Consider the following 14,721-nt stretch of genomic DNA (forward strand, 5'->3'; position numbering starts at 1 on the left):
TAATAAAAAAAAGAGATTCATTGCACATCCAAAATAGTTTTATAATAGATTCTCATCGAGGATATGTATAAGTGAAATACTCATTTCTGAGAATGAATCTTAAAACTTATACGCAAAAAAACATGAACTCCTTCGAGCCGGATTCGAACCAGCGACCTAAGGATAACTAGGGAAATATCCAACTACAGTCCTCCGCTCTACCAACTGAGCTATCGAAGGATTCACATAACTGTCTCTCTCTGCTGGGGATGCCATCTCTGCGCGAGGTTGGGCAATCGTGGCCGTTTGCCGTCCTATTTACCTATTTGACATCCAGTTGATATTCTTTTGACATCCAGTACCCCTTCGGAATTGATTGATATTCAGAGGCTCTTTTCTCTGAAACAGGGAGAAAACAGAAGCACCACTCTCACTAGTTTACAAAAAGAAACATAAAATGTTAAGGAGGCACAAAGAACTGATAAGAATTTAGCAATGACCATCTTCTGTTGTGATGAATGCATTATATAACCAATTTTAATCTCTACCTAAAAATAGAATTTGAAACATTTTAACACTGCAATTTTAATGAGATTTTATTGAGATAATTGACAGGAGGAGGAGAAGGAAGAGCAGGCTAAATAACGCAATTTCGAAAGCATACTATTTTTTTTTTTTTTTTTTTTTTTTTTTGAGACACAGTCTCGCTCTGTCGCCCGGACCGGAGTGCGGTGGCGCGATATCGGCTCACTGCAACCTCCACTTCCCAGGTTCAAGCGATTCTCCCGTTCTCCCGCCTCAGTCTCCGAACAGCTGGGATTACAAGCGCAAGCCACCACGCCTGGCTAATTTTTGTATTTTTAGTAGAGATGTGATTTTGCCATGTTGGCCAATCTGGTCTCGAACTCTTGGCCTCAAGTGATTCGTCCGCTTTGGCCTCCCAAAATCCTAGCATCATAGGCGTGAGCCCACAGCAGCTGGCCATCACATTAATTCTTAACTCAGCAGAAACCTATCCATGGGGGTGCTAAAATGATACGTTTTTAGATGATCAACTTTAACACAGGGTAATATCATTTCAAATATTAGTTTTGCAAAGTGTAAGGTTCTTGTCTAGTTTTCTATGACTCTGAAGCTCAGAATAGCTATTATCCTCCCTCATTAACGAAGAAATCCACTTGTGGAATCTGGCATCGGAAATCTGTTTCATTATGGCCTGGCATGTTGACTCACCTCTGTAATCCCAGGACTTTGGCAGGCCGAGATGGGGAGATCACTTGAGGTCAGGAGTTCGAGACCAACCTGGCCAAAATGGAGAAACTCCCGTCTCTGTTAAAACTACAAAAATCAGCCGGGCATGGTGGTGGGCGCCTGTAATCCCAGCTACTCGGGAGGCTGAGGCAGGGGAATCGCTGGAACCCAGGAGGCAGAGGTTGCAGTGAGCAGAAATGTTGCCATTGCACTCCAGCTGCTGGACAGAGCAAGACTCCCTCTCAAAAAAACAAACAAAAAAACAAAAAAACAAAAAAACAAAAAAGAAAGAAAGAAAAAGGAAAAGAAATCTGTTTCATTCTTCTTCATGTTCCATTAAAGATAATTACCTTGTCATGTAATACAACATGCACAGGGCAAATGATCCTTCTTGTACAAGTAGTCCATTGAGCCCAATGTTCACTCCTTTATGGCACACAGATTTTTTTTTTTCTTTTCTGAACAAGAATTGAAAGCACATTTAACTTGGCCATTAATCTCCTCAAGTCCATGAAACATTTATTTGAGTGGGGCGAGTCTGGATGAATTAAATGTAATGTTTTATCTCCTCTCCAACCTCAATGGACTGAATAAGTTATCCTGTTTCAAAGATGTATTTACTATTATTCATTTGGTCAAAATACACTTTTCAAACGGTTAAATGCATGATTATTATATGAATATGAAATAAACATTTGCCAAAGGTTTAATTCACTAATGAGGGAATCATCAAGATGGTAAAACCGATTCAAAGAATTTGATAGTCACTGAAAGAAGCGATGCTGTAAATTAACTTTGCTAAGTGAAATAGAGAACTAGAAACTGCCCCATAGGGCAATATAACTGTTACTGTTTCTACAGGACAGAAAATAACTAAATATCAGACGAAGTTCATTTGCATCATCACAGTTGTCTACAAGTTAACGACGGTCCCTTACAAAGTTGAAAAAATACCCTAATCAATAAATAGTAAACTAGGCCGGGCTTGGTGGCTCAGGCCTGTAATACCAGTAGTTTGGGAGCCTGAGGCAGGTAAAGTCGCTTGAGATCAGCAGTTTGAGATCAGCCATGGCCAACGTGGTGAAATCCTGTTTCTACAAAAAATACAAAAATTAGCCGGGAGTAGTGGTCGGGTGCCTGTAGGCCCAGCTACTGGGACTGGCTGAAGAGGGAGGATCCCATGAGCCCAGGAGTTTGAGGCCACAGTGAGCTATGATTGTTTCACTGCACACTGCAGCCTGAGAGACAGAGCCAGACCCTGTCTCAAAAATAAATAGTAAGCCAAAACAATGCTACATACTCGTGGAGCAGTAATTTATCTAATGGAGCAATTTTGCCCTCACAAGGGTCATCTGACAATGTAAGAAGACATTTTTAATTGTTATGACTGAGGAACATAGTAGGTAAATAGCTGTGACTGAGGAATATAGTAGGTAAAGAACAGGAATGCTAGTAAACATCCTGTAATGCATAGAACAGCCCCTACAACAAAGAATTATAATATCTAGTCCAAAATGTCAATAGCGCTCTATTGCAACTCTGCTCTAGAGAATGAAAATAAAATAATCCTGGGCCTGCAGTTTTCCAATTGGCTCCCCTTGTCCAGATTGGTCCTCTCGGTTCTGTTCTCCACACAAAATGCCAGCAAGTTCTCACTGAGAGGTGTCTGAGGTTCATAAGATTGGCACCATTGAAAGAAGTTCAGGCCGAGCGTGGTGGCTCACGTCTGTAATCCCCAGCACTTTGGAAGGCCGAGGCGGGTGGATTACCCGAGGTTAGGAGTTCAAGACCAGCCTGGCTAACATGGCGAGACCCTGTCTCTACTAAAAATACAAAAATTAGCTGGGCATGTTGGCGGGCGCCTGTAATCCCATCTACTCGGGAGGCTGAGGCAGGAGAATCGCTTAAACCAGGGAGACGGGGGTTGCGGTGAGCCGAGATCGGGCCATTGCACTCCAGCCTGGGCAACAAGAGTGAAATTCCATCTCAAAAAAAAAAAAAAAAGTTCCTCTTTTCTGCCACTCTCCCAACAAACCCTTTATTGTGAAAGAAAATAATTAGGTTTCCCCTAAAATAGATTCACAAGAAGGAGCGTGAACATTCATATTAAAAGTCTGACCTACTAACAGAACCATCCAGTGTAAGATAAATGTGATTTATGAAGTCTTCCAAGCACAAGTCCTTCCTGCCTTTGCTTGTGGACTGGGGCCCCTACTTGTGTGTAATCCTACACCCGCCCTGAGGCAGGATCCACTCCTTCATTTCTCCAGCGCCAAATTACAGACAATTCAGACAGAGAAGACAGGCCTGAAGGAAACTTGAGGGACAGCGGAAAGTGATGGGAACAAACGTTAGATCTGAGGGATTATGAGACGGGCATGACAAATTGTATTCTTGTAGGTTAGGAATTATGATTATCCTATATATGGCTAAAATTATCTTCTATGTGTTCAGTTTCAAAACAAAATATAACCCAATGTGAAAACGGGAAGCTGGAAAGGTTTTGCTTTCCTTTGTTCTCCTTCATAAATAGTATTCTTAGATGCAGGTGGGAGATGAGTCTCCAGGCCCACCTGCCTCTCCCAGCCCCCCACCTCACTCCCGCGGTAGTGCAAGAGAAGAGAGTATCAGTAGCGCCAGAAGCCAGGACCCAGGGTGGGTGCCCTGGCGTCCGGTTTCATTGACTTGCTAATTGGAAGACTACAAAGCCTTTCGCACAGGGAAAGGTGAAGAGGCGGTGGCGAGGGGGGCACCTGCGTTGACGAATAGACACACAAAGAAAAAGAAAGCTTCGCAAAGGGTATCTCTGCTCCCGGGTGGTCATTTTGAGCTAAGGGGCTGGGGGTCCGTCGCCCTCTTCCACTTTCTCAGCTTTTTCACCCGCTTACGCTTTCTTTCCACTTGTGTTTGGTAGCGGAGCTGATTTTCCGAATGGTAGCCATCTGGAGCTAGCGGCAAGCAAGAGGACAGCAAGCGGACGGCGAGTGCGTTTCGTTGGAGGTTCGGAAAACCAGCGAAATAAAGGTAACCGGGAACTTGCGGTCCTGGGCCAGCGTGGGGAGCAACGGGTCCCGTGATGGGGAGGAGGTCACATGGTGGCGAGGGTGTGGCCTATTTGTGTTGCCAGGTGCGCAGGTGCAGTTGCCGTCACGGCTGCAAAACTCCGCGGGTGACATGAAAGGTGGTATAGTGGCGCTCTGTGCATCTGCGTATTTATAGATGAAATAAGTGTCATTAAAAAAAAAATGCGGGCCAGGCGCGGGGGCCCACGCCTGTAATCCCAGCACTTTGGGAGGCCCAGGCGGGCGGATCACGAGGTCAGGAGATCGAGACCATCCTGGCAAACACGGTGAAACCCCCCGCTCTACTAAAAATACAAAAAATTAGCCGGGCTTGGTGGCGGGCGCCTGTAGTCCCAGCTACTCGGGAGGCTGAGACAGGAGAATGGCGTGAACCCAGGAGGCGGGGCTTGCAGTGAGCCGAGATCGCGCCGCTGCATTCAGCCTGGGCGACAGAGAGAGACTCCGTCTCAAAAAATATATAAATACACACATACATACATACATACATACAGCCCATGTTGCAAAGTAACATGCAGTTAATTCGCAGTTTTCCATTCATTCATTCGGTAAAGGTTTACTGCGTACCGGCTGCGGGCTGGTGGAAGAGGCCCTGGGTTCTTTGCGAGCGCGTGGTCCGTTGAGGGTGAGGAAATCGGACCACCAACCCCCACGTGTAGGGGAGGACGTGGTGCAGCAGCGCCACATAAAGCCGGAGGAACCCCAAGTGGAGGCCGCTTGGGTCCTTCCGGAGTGAGTAAAGAACCAATTTCTGTGGCATGTGTTTCTACAGTAACTGTATTGTAATACTTCCTAAAACGAGTAAATACGTATTGTACTAATTGTGTACATAGACCCTTTTGAACACAATTTAAAAGTAAATATGAATTTTGGTAGTAGAAGGTACAGCAACATGACGGGCTATTTACTCGTGTGTGACATGTAATGGAAAGAACACAGACAGGTGTTTTAGCCACTTAGTCCATTTTTGAATCTATGTCCCACAAGCAGTATGACTTCCCTAACTTCCTCATGCCTTATGCAAAATGGGGATGATGATAATGAAGATAATACAGATCCTAAGGGGATAGTTGTGAATATCAAATGAAACAGAATTTGTAGCGCACATTTCTCAGAGTGTGCTGTCTACTGCCTTACTCCCACAGGCTCAAACAGGGGAACCCACAGAGGGTACTTGGAAAGCCTTTTAGCTGGGCCTTATTTTTGGTTAAATTAGAGTATAAAGAATTCAAGAATAACACCATAGGAAGCATACGAGTAATAACGTAATCATTAAAACAAGTCCCAAACAGTACCACAAAAAACCTAAGTACACAAGAATTTAGACTATGTAAGAGATCAGATTTGGTTGAGATTAATTAAGGAAAGCCTCGTAGATGGAGTTATAGACCTTACAGAGGATTTTTTTTTTTTTTTTTTGAGACAGGGTCTCACTGTGTTGTTAATGCTGGAGTGCAGTGGTCCAGGCTGGTGTGCAGTGGTGGGATCAGAGCTCACTGAAGTATTGATCTCCAAGTCTCAAGGGATCCTCTCCCCTCAGCCTCCTGAGCAGCTGGGATTAAGGCACATATCATCATGCCCAACTGATGGGCTGTTTTATTTTGTTTTTGTATTTTTGTAGAGACTCAGTATGTTGAGTCGTAGGTCTCACTATGTTGCCCTTGCTTAGATAGGAATTTTGATCAGAATCACTTTTTTTTTCCCGCAAGACGGAGTCTTGCTCAGTCACCCAGGCTGGAGTGGTGCAGTGGCCCAGTCTTGGCTCACTGCAACCTCCGCCTCCCAAGTTCAAACAATTCTTCTGCCTCAGCCTCCCTAGTAGCTGGGATTACAAGCGCCCGCCACCGTGCCCAGCTAATTTTTGTATTTTTGGTAGAGACAGGGTTTCACCATGCTGGCCAGGCTGGTCTCGAAATTCTGACCTCGTGATCAACCCACCTCAGCCTCCCAAAGTGCTGGGATTATAGGCGTGAGCCACTGTGTCTGGCCAGAATCACTTTAAAAAAAAAAAAAAAATAGAGATGGGGTCTCACTATGTGGCCCAAGCTGGTCTTGAACTCCTGGGCTCAAGCAATCTTCCTAGCTTAGCCTCCCAAAGTGTTGGGATTACTGGCGTGAGTCACCGCACCCTGCCCAGAATCACTTTTGACAAAAGTTAGTAGTGACATTTTGAATAGATTCCTGACAAAAGTTAAGTAGAGACATTTTGAATCCATCCTAGTATTATGTATGTGTGAGCAAGAGCTAAAAGTTACTTGATTTTTTTATTTGTGTATTTTACATTGATCTTGGTAGTCAAATGAGTGAACATTTCAGCTGTTGTAATTTTGAGAATAAAAGTACTAAAAGGAAGCAATATGTACACAGCAGTGACCTGTATATTCACAGACATGTATTGATCACTGACTATTCCAGGTCCTATGCTAAGTTCTGGGAACACACAGAAACAAGACAGCCTCTGTCCTGAAAAGCTGTCAAAATTTAAAAGCTCAAAGAGTAGGTCATGAGTCAGTTATGGAAATAAAGATTTTTGGCTTTAAAGGTCTGATTCAGAATGCTTGGAATTTAAGTTTGTAGAACCTTTCTGGTTGGTGATTTACACTATACTATAATAAAAGTGTATTTTGCTTATGTAAACATATGTCTTTTGGAAGAAGTCCTGGAACTCTCTGAACTCTAGACGCAAGCAATTATGAAAATTAGGAAATATGTGCTGGGACACAGACAGATACTAAAAATGATTACACAAGGCAAAGCTAAATTAATCATACTTGCCAACAACTTCCCTGCTTTAAGATAAATTTCTCCCCTGGTATGCTATATAGATTGATTGCAAATATCTAACATGAAGAATGCCATAAGATGGTTAAAACATGCTTTCTACATACCAGCAGACATCAGTATTTTTAGAAGCTTTTCAGAGTAAAATTTTATCATTTTTTCCCTTGAGTTTTTTTTTTTTTAATTGATTCATAACTTCTCCTTCCCCCATGACTTTTGGTTAAAGGTATTCTATACTAGAAGTGTAAGATTTTTAAAAAGTAAAAATCAAAAGAGCTAGGAAAGTAGAAAAAGTGAATGGTAAAATCCGTAAACTTTTACTAGACTTTAGATAACTGTGAGGAAAACATCTAACATTTCAAAGTACCTGATATGTTTAGGCATTACTTATGTAGCCTTCACTAACTGAGGTCTGTCTTGTGTTCAGTTAGCCTTCGAGCACATAGTATAGGGCCTTGATTGACTGTGGCAGGGTTTTAATAAATGATAACAGTTATTAATGCTTAATAAAGAAATTTTTGGCTGGGTGCAGTGGCTCATGCCTGTAATCCCAACACTTTGGAAAGCCGAAGCCAGCGGATCACCTGAGGTCAGGAGTTCGAGACCAGCTTGGCCAACATAGTGAAACGTTGTCTCTGCTAAAAAATACAAAAATTAGCTGGGCATGGTGTTGTGTGCCCATAATTCCAGCTGCTCAGGAGTCTGAGGCAGGAGAATCGCTTTAACCCGGGAGGTGAAGGTTGCAGTTGAGCCGATCGCATCACTGCCCCCCAGCCTGGGCAACAGAGGGAGACTCCATCTCAAAAAAAATAAATAAATAAAACTAAAAAAATTTAACCCTGGGGAATATGGCAGAACCTCGTCTCTCCAAAAAATACAAAAATTAGCTGGGCGTGGTGGCACGTGCCTACAGTTTCAGCTACTCAGGAGGCTGAGATGGGAGGATCACTAGAGCCTGGTGTTAATGGTGGAGGGTGTCCAGGTTCTTGGTGTCTTGAACAAAGAATTGGACAAAACGCACAAACAGAGCAAGGAAAGAATGAAAGGTTTTATTGAAAATGAAAGTACACTCCACGGTGTGGGAGTGGGGCTGAGCATAGGGGCTCAAAGGCCCCGTTACAGAGTTTTTGTGAGTTTAAATACCGTCTACTTGGGGTACACCCTATGTAAATGAAGAGGATGAAGTAAAGTTACAAAGTCATTTACTCCGTGTATGCCCTAGGGAGAGGATATTTCCTGTTATAGCTGAAGTGTGAGTTGGCCTTGTGTTCCCTGCTTCCAGATCCTATTTTCCTGCCTCACTGGGAAGTCGAGGCTGCGGTGAGCCGAGATCGTGCCACTGTACTCCAGCCTGGGCAACAGAGGGAGACTCTGTGGCATAGACAAATGGGAAGAAAGCTGAGTGAGATAGCCTATTTTCTGATTATCCCCAATTCTCTCTGCTACCTTACCTTTCATACTGTCCTCCAAAATAATGTAGTGACGTTTTCTTAGAAAGACTTATTACAACATGGCTGTTTCAGACCTATCCCCACTCCTGGTCTTGCCTCACAGAGTAACCCTAATGAGATACGGCAGGATATCCCTCCACTCCCTGTCAAGATCTTGTCCTGTATTTGTCTAACAGATGTCAATGAGAGGTATACCTTTTCTGACCACTTTTTCTTTTCTTTTTTTCTTTTTTTTCTTTTTTTTTTTTTTTTTTTTTTTTTGAGACGGAGTCTCGCTCTGTCGCCCAGGCTGGAATGCAGTGGCGCCATCTCGGCTCACTGCAAGCTCTGCCTCCCGGGTTCACGCCATCCTCCTGCCTCAGCCTCCTGAGCAGCCGGGACTACAGGCACCTGCTACCACACCCAGCTATTTTTTTTTTTTTGTACTTTTAGTAAAGATGGGGTTTCACCGTGTTAGCCAGGATGATCTCAATCTCCTGACCTCGTGATCCACCCGCCTCGGCCTCCCAAGGTGCTGGGATTACAGGCGTGAGCCACCACGCCCGGCTCTGACCTCTTTTATATTACTGTTTTTCCTTTCTGAAGTCTCCTTAGAGTCTATTGTTTCTGCATTTAACATTGGTATACTTTCACGTGATAATGCATGCCCCTAGAAGGGTGCCTACTTTTCACAGGGCGGCAGGAGAGAGACTGGGAACCAAGTGAAGGGGGAAACTCCTTATAAAACCACTGGATCTCATGAGCAATTACCATGAAGAGAATAGCACAGGGGCAACCACCCCCATGATTTCATTACCTCCCACTGGGTTCCTCCCATGACACATGGAGATTTTGGGAACTACAATTCAAAATGAGATTTGGGTGGTGAAACAGCCACACCATATCACCAGCTTTATAAAGGGTTAATAAGGACCTGAGGGTTACAGTGGCTTATCAGATGAAGGGCTAGTATTCTCACTGCCTGATTATTACAGCAATCACAATATTGTAAACACACACAAAAATGGGCATCGTACTCTCAGAACGTTGTTTTTTTTCCTACCTCAAGATGATTTTATAAAAGTCTTCATAATCCAGTTCTTGGTTCATAAACACAGTAATTCAGAAGCCACTTTAGTCTTCCTGGTCTCTAAAATGTATATAACTTTTCTTAGATTAAGTATAAATTAATTAATTGATTGTCATTCCCACATCTTAGGTGATTCTGATGTCACTCAAAGCATTTTAGAATTACCAATGTGAATTTTAAAAGTACAAGATTGTTAATAAACTATTATTTATATTTAAGTAGTCTTGTGAACTTTTATGGCATTAGATGGGTCTTTAACCAGTTCTTCCAGTCTTTTATTTCCTGGTTGTTTGTCTCTTGCAGTAATTTACATTTGAAAAGAACCATATTTTCTAAAATGTATTTTTGCTAAATGTTAGTTCCTTGAGTATCAAGAGTTCTTTGAGATGTTAATAGACGTTATTTGGTTTAAAAAAAAAAGAGCTTTGACTCCATTCTCTTTGCTAGGCCTACTTTAAGCAACGAGCTGTAAATTTCAGAACATTAGAAGATAGATCAGTTGAGATTTTTCTTCATTTTATTTTCCTTCTATGAATAATTAAATATTAGCTGTGTTTTCAGCTCTCAGCTGGTAAGAACGTTGCCTTTTTTAGATGTTGGTGTCCTCTTTCAATTAACACATACCCATTACCCTGCCAAATCTCACCAGTATTAAGTAATTATTTATTAACATATAGTGCATACAATGTGCTGCCACTGTACATGCTTTAACACCTAGTTTCTCAAATTTTGCAACAATCCCAATTCAATTACTGAGCCATTTTCTTTTCTTCATTTGTTTTTTCTTTTTCTTTTTTTTCTTGAGACAGGGTCTGGCTCTGTTCCCAGATTGGAGAGAGGAGACCACTCCTCATATTGTCTTATACTTAATTTCTTGTTTACTGAAAAGGTAGAAGTTAAAAGAATAGACAGAAGTGAAATTCATAGTCAGACAGCCCAGTGCCACATTTCAGACCTGGTAGTTAAAATTCAACCCCTGACCTCACCGCTTGTGGTATCTCTAGATTCTAGACATTGTATGAAGAAGCATCGTGAAACTCCCTGTTCTGTTCTGTTTTATTCTGATTACTGGTGCATTGCAGCCCCCAGTCATGTACCCATTGCTTGCTCAATTGATCACGACCCCCACTTCACGCAGCCCCTTTAGAGTTGTGAGCCCTTAAAAAGGACAGGAATTACTTATTCAGAGAGCTCAGTTTCTAGGACGTAAGTCTGCCAATGCTCCCAGCTGAATAAAGCTCTTTCCTTCCACAATCCAGTGTCTGAGGGATTTTTGTCTATGACTCCTCCTGCTACAGGAGTGCTGTGGCATGGACATGGCTCACTGCAAGTTCTGCCTCATGGGGCTTAAACCATCCTCCTACTCAGCCTCCCGACTGCCTGGGAGTACAGGCACCTGACACCATGCCTGGCTAGTTATTGTATTTTTTGTAGAGACTGGGTTTCACCATGTTGGCCAGGCTGGTCTCGACTTCCCAAAGTGTTATGATTACAGGAATGAGTCACAGTGCCCAGCCTGAGCCATTTTCAAACCCAGTGTGTTCAGCCTCTTAATGTGAATCATTAGCCAGGAACTTGCCTTGCTCTAATCTCATCCATACACAAATTTTACATGACTTTTGACATCTAAAGAAGCTCTTTGGATTAAAACAGAAATAATAAAGAGAATATGTTCTTAGGCTTGTCCCTAAAATAAACTCTTGCCTAAACTTTCTTCCTTTACAAAAGAATAGAAGAAAATATTTGGAGATTTCTCAGAAATTACAAAAGGGACACAATTATTACAGTTTTTAGTTGTGTCGTGTTTTTTATATGTTACTCTTGAAGGAGGTTATTTTCTCTCTATAGTTTTTTATTATGAAAAGTTTTTTTTTTTTTTTTGAGATGGAGTCTCGCTCTGTTGCCCAGGTTGGAGTGCAGTGGCCCGATCTCAGCTCACTGCAAGCTCCGCCTCCCCGGTTTAGGACATTCTCCTGCCTCAGTCTCCGGAGTAGCTGGGACTACAGGCGCCCGCCACTTCGCCCGGCTAGTTTTTTGTATTTTTTTAGTAGGACGGGGTTTCACCGTGTTAGCCAGGCTGATATCGATCTCCTGACCTCGTGATCCGCCCGTCTCGGCCTCCCAAAGTGCTGGGATTACAGGCCTGAGCCACCGCGCCCGGCCGAAAAGTTTTAAATTTACAAAAAGGAATTGAAATAATATTGCAGTGAACAATATATACACTCCACAATCAACAATTGCTAGTATTTGCCATACTCGCTTTAAATCAATCTCTCTTTCTTGTGTGTGCACACATATAGCATGTACATTTCTTTTGCTGAACTGTTTGAAAATAAGTGACAGATGTGATGACTTTACCATTTAAACACTTCAGCAAGCACTCCTACATGTAAGAGCATTCTACACATCATAAACTTGTTATCACTCCTGGGAAAAGTATCAGTAATTTCATTGTATCTAATAACTGGCTTATGATCCAATTTCTCTAGTTATCCCAAGAATATATTTATGTATTTATTTTTTCGAACTATAATTCAGTATAGAGTCACTCATTCCATGTGGTTGTAATGTCTTTAGTCTCTCAATATTTTTATAACGTTGACTTTTTAAAGACCATTGATTCATAGTTTTGTTGCATTTGATCTTCTATGTTCTATACATTAGAAGGTATGTCTAGAAACTTGATTCAATTCAACTTAAAATATTTTTGGCTAAAGTATTTCATAGATGATGCTAGTATTTCATATTTTAATACATTAGATGGCCCAAATATTTTCAATTTTCATTTTAGATTGCTTTTAAGATTATATTTAAAATCATATATCCATACAAGGCTAACTTTTTTTTTTTGAGACAGAGTCTCACTCTGTCACTCAGGCTGGAGTGCAGTGATGCAATTTTGGCTCACTGCAACCTCTGCCTCCTGGATTCAAGCAATTCTTGTGCCTCAGCCTCCCAAGTAGCTGGGATTAGAGGCGTGAGCCACCACACCCAACTAATTTTTGTATTTTTGGTAGAGACAGGGTTTTGCCATATTGGCCAGGCTGGTCTCGAACTCCTGACCTCAGGTGATGCACCTGCCTTGTCCTCTCAAAGTGCTGGGATTACAGGCGTGAGCCATCATGCCCAGCAGGCTAATTTTTTTTATTTTTTTTATTTTTTAATTTTTATTTATTTATTTTTTTTGAGACAGAGTTTTGCTCTTGTTGTCCAGGTTAAAGTGCAGTGGCGTGATCTCGGCTTACTGCAATCTCTACCTCCTGGGTTCAAATTATTCTCCTGCCTTAGCTTCCCGAGTAGCTGGGATTACAGGCACCCACCATCTCGCCCTGCTAATTTTTGTATTTTTAGTAGAGATGGGTTTCACTATGTTGGCCAGGCTAGTCTCGAACTCCTGACCTCAGGTGATCCACCTGCCTCGGCATCCTAGAGTGCTGGGATTACAGGCATGAGCCACCACGCCTGGCCCCACTAACTTTTTTTGATGCTATTTCTAGCACTCAAATCCTAGAATTATTTACAGAAACATAAAGCAATGCACATGCTTTATCCTTTTTTATTTTATTTAATTTTTTTGAGACAGGGTCTTGCTCTGTCACCAAGGCTGGAGTGCAGTGGCTCAATCACAGCTCACTGCAGCCTCAACCTCCTGAGCTCAAGCGATCCTCCCACCTCAGCCTCCCAAGTAGCTGGGACTACAGGTGTGCACCACCACACCCAGCTAATTTTTGTATTTTTTGAAAAAGAATTTTTTTTAAAAAAAATATATAGAGACAGGGTCTCTCTATGTTGCCCAGGCTGGTCTTGAACTCCTAGCCTCAAGCAATCCTCCTGCCTTGACCTCCCAAAGTGCTGGAATTACAGGCATGAGCCATCACACCTGACTGCACCTTCATTTCCTATTGCCAGACAATTAAAATATAGCTGTGGATGTAATTTTTGTTAAATCAGTCACGTTCACCCAGTAGATATATGGCAATTTTCATTTTTCTTTTTTCTTACAGTGCTTTATACATTCAGAGAAACTTCTCTGGTAACAAATTATGGAAACGACCACTGAAAGTAGTCTTGATGGCAGCTTTCTTGAAGGCAGGGACTATATCATGTTCATATTTTTATTAAATGTCCAGCAATGAAAAGGTGCTTAATAAAAATGTGTTTGTCAATTGTTTTGAAAGACACTGTATCTTTTTTAAAGTAGACTTAGAGAACAGTCAAGTCTCACTGTACTGAAGAAAAGTTACTGTGGTCAATTTCATCCATTTTATGTTAACTCATAATTCTCAGTTTCATGGTGTATACACCAACAATACACCCAAATCCTAGGGAGTCCATCTAGTTAGTTACTTAGTTTATTTATTTATTTAGTGACAGGGTCTCACTCTGTCACCCAGGCTGGAGTGTAGTGGTGCAATCATGGCTCACTGTTACCTCCGCCACCTGTGTTCAAGCGATCCTCCCACCTCAGCCTCCCCAGTAGCTGGAACTTGACATGAGCACCACTACCTCCAACTAATTTTTGTATTTTTTGTAGAGATGGAGTTTTGCCATGTTGGCCAGGCTGGTCTTGAACTCCTGAGCTCAAGTGATCTGCTCACCTTGGCCTCCCAAAGTGCTGAGATTACAGACGTAAAACACTGCGACAGTCCCCTTCTAGTTTAATACTTGTAATTTCCTGTGCCCAACTCTATGTGCTATTTATCTAAGTAAATAAAATATGGAATCGTTTTAAAACTGGATATAACATCACATGGAGCAGGTGATGAATTACTGTTAATATTCAGGTTACTGAGTAAAGAAAAAAGGGCCTGTGATGCCTTATGCCTGTAATCCTAGCATTTTGGGAGGACGAGGCAGGAGGATTCCTTGAGCCAGGGATTTGAGACCAGGCTGGGCAACATAGGGAGATCTACAAAAAAAAAAAAAAAAAAGAAAGAAGAAGAAGAAGAAGAGGAAGAGGAAGAAGAAGAAAAGAAGAAGAAGAGAAAAGAAGAAGAAGAAGAAGAAGAAGAAGAAGAAGAAGAAGAAAGAAAGAAGAAGAAGAAGAAGAAGAAAAAGAAGAAGAAGAAGAAGAAGAAGAAGAAGAAGAAGAAGAAGAAGAAGAAGAAGA

The 14,721-nt window shown here is 42.0% G+C and overlaps 1 non-coding gene across 1 annotated transcript; it reads right to left on the minus strand.

The window, feature by feature from the left end:
- Positions 1-128: 128 nt before the first annotated feature.
- On the minus strand, positions 129-219 carry TRNAY-GUA (transfer RNA tyrosine (anticodon GUA)). Its single transcript is given in 2 exon segments — positions 129-164; positions 183-219. It is a non-coding gene; the product is annotated as a tRNA-Tyr (tRNA).
- Positions 220-14,721: the final 14,502 nt, after the last annotated feature.

The sequence above is a fragment of the Macaca mulatta genome, chromosome 4, assembly GCF_049350105.2.
Source record: "Macaca mulatta isolate MMU2019108-1 chromosome 4, T2T-MMU8v2.0, whole genome shotgun sequence".
Lineage (NCBI taxonomy): Eukaryota > Metazoa > Chordata > Mammalia > Primates > Cercopithecidae > Macaca > Macaca mulatta.